The sequence below is a fragment of the Triturus cristatus genome, chromosome 12, assembly GCF_964204655.1.
Source record: "Triturus cristatus chromosome 12, aTriCri1.1, whole genome shotgun sequence".
Classification (NCBI taxonomy): Eukaryota; Metazoa; Chordata; class Amphibia; order Caudata; family Salamandridae; genus Triturus; species Triturus cristatus.
Genome location: NC_140595.1, coordinates 215023906 through 215026667, shown reverse-complemented (window position 1 = coordinate 215026667; position 2762 = coordinate 215023906). Strand labels below are relative to the sequence as shown.

General features: G+C 47.9%; 1 pseudogene; it reads right to left on the bottom strand.

The window, feature by feature from the left end:
• Nucleotides 1–1176: 1176 nt before the first annotated feature.
• On the bottom strand, nucleotides 1177–2420 carry LOC146773109 (uncharacterized protein C3orf18 homolog pseudogene; annotated as a pseudogene).
• Between the last annotated feature and the right edge of the window lie 342 nt (nucleotides 2421–2762).

The window sequence follows — 2762 nt, the reverse complement described above, 5'->3', positions numbered from 1 at the left end:
AATTTCATTCTTGAGTATTGTGTCTAGTCCCACAAGCTTTGTCTGAAGTATTGTGCTCTGGATGGCAGCATCAATCTGGAGTATTTGGCATTGTAAATGACAATGCCTTTTATTTATGTTTTAAAAACGTAAACAAAAACAAAAGGAATTGTTATTTGCAATGTCAATAGCTGAAACTCGAGTAAATGCGAGAACTATTGCATTGAAAATGCTTGTTTATGGCTTGGGTGAGCCCATGGAGTATGGCGGGTCGCTGGCCTGAGAGCTCTTGACTGGCACAGAGAATGGGGAGCCCCCTCCATGTACTTTGCAGGGGGACCCCCTCAAGTTTCGTTACGCCACTGGCCAAGAGCAGGGACATTTTAAGGATTTTGGGGGCCCTGGGCCAAACTTATTTTGGGGGCTCCTGTTTAGAACAGCTTTGAATTTACGATCCAAGCATTACTCAAGGTCGCCAGGACAAGACTCTGCAGAAAAGAGCTAGCTCTATGAGGGGGCCTCTTGAAAGGCTGGGGCCCTGGGCCAGAGCCCACTTTGCCCATGCCTTAAAACATCTCTGGCCAGGAGAAGGTTTGCAGCTCCAGAAATAGGACTCTGCTGGGACGCATTGGAAAGTAAGCAAGCATTGGAAATACAATAGTCCTCGCATTTGTGTGTGTTGGATTTATTGGCATTGTAAATGGCAATGTTTTTACTTATTTGTTACAGAGTGTATGCATGTGATTTTTGGTGGAATCATGTGGGTTGGATTGAATTAGTTGGTTGTGTAATTGTGTGGCTTGGAATTGTGTGGTGTGGAGTGAATTTGTGTATTGGAATTATGTTGCATGTGTGCTGTGGAATTATGTGGATAGTAATTATGTGGTATGAAGTGTCTTGGAATTATTTGGAGTGGGATTGTGTCAAGCTACATACAAAAACTTTAACTGTCCTCATGATATCTAGCACTTTTTTTTTTTTTTTGATTTCCACCTATTACAATAACTTTAATTTTCACCAAAACCAACAGAAAAGCATGTAATTGAGACTGAGGAGGAGTAGTGTATGAGTATAAGAAAATCTTCAGGCAGAGGTATTACCACTGCAGTGTTCCATCATTGAGTGTTGTGAGCACCCATTCATGAACACATGGGTTGCATTATCCTACATGAAATTAGTTTACAGCCAAAGAAAACAGAGATCAGCCCTAAGGCATGTCCACAATCCAAGAAACAGTTCCAGCCAGATGCCTCCCGATGACAAGCCCATGTTGCGATGATTGAATCAGACTGGTTGTTGACGCAGTGATAGTTGCATGTGTGTAATTCAAAGTAACTTGGTAGTGCTGACAGAGTGATGGGCTCTTGCGCGGCTATCAGTACACATACCTCTATTTCTGAACAAGACATCATAACGCAAGTCTACTCTTTATGGAATGATGTCTCCTTACTAATGTTGAACTTTGAAAATTCCAGTAGGTGGGCAAAGTGTCTTAGTATGAAGGCTGGAGATCAGTTCAAGCATTGATGGCATTTGCAACGTCGGTGAAGACAAGGCGGCTGGGCCTCTGTAGCGGCCCCTGGCTTGTAAGCAGGATCGTATTCTGAGAAGCCTGGGATGAAGCTGACGCAGCATCCCGGCCATGCTCAAGGAGTTCCTGCTCCAGCTCATCTTGTTCTTCTGCGGGGTCAAAGTTATACATGGGTATCAGCTGGTGACGGAGCTTCTCCAGCCGCTTTCTTTTCCTGATGTAAAGTACTCGGCCCAGCACCTTCAGGGCCCGGAGTGCTAGTCGCGTTATGATTGTTTGTGTCGGTCATCACTGTGGTGCCCACAGGCCTGTCCGTGGAAGTCCAAGGGCTGGCACTCCGGCTGAGATCCGTCACCGAGGAGGTGGTATTGGAACTCATCCTTCACGCATGCGGCTGTTGGCCCTAGCATCAGTTCTTTGTTCTGTTGGAAGGCGTCACCAGTGGATCTGGCCACCTACATGTGTTAGATGATCTTCTCGATCTTGGTTCTTTCTTAGCACAATTCTTGTCACGATTGGTAACGGTGCAAAGTGTTGTCAAGTTATTGCTCCTCCTCCTGCATGCGTCACCGGGGATCCCCTTGTCTGACCCCAACCTCTGATGTGCGAAAGGATGAAGTAGGCGGCGCCCGAGAAGCTTCCTAGGGCGTGAGGAATCCGCAGAGGAACCGCATCCTGACAGCTCCCAGGACTACGCTGCCTCTGGCGCTTCGGCTGCCAGCCTCTTCCCGGGACGCCCCCTCCCTGCGTGGGCCTCAGGATCGATGCCGGCCCCCCCGCCCGTGAAGGTGGTTTATCCCAGGGGAGCGGGCTGTCGTGAAAAAACAGCTCGGGACAGCGCACTGGAGGCTGCTGCCTGGGTGGGAGGTGCCGCCTCTGCTGCTGTCATTGTGTGTGTGCCTCCATTGTATTTTCCAGGATGCTCCGAGAGGACTTTTTGTTTTTAAAGAGATAGCTTCGGTATTTATCTGTGAATAATCTGCCATAAACATGGTGCAAAGTATTAACCTTTTCAAAACTAGGGTGACGGAATTCCATCGCAGGAGCAGCGGGAGGAGCAGGGGAGGCGGGACTTTAGTAAGAGGCAATGCAGATAAGAGGAGGGACTATTACACGCTGTAACAGGAGGAAGCATGAAAGTACTGTCATGGTCAACAACATTTTTCTCTTGGTGAAATCGCCTGGCCATCAACCAAGCACCCAGGGGTGGGACTTTGGAAAGTAGTCCACCAAAAGGGGGCCAGCATTTCTG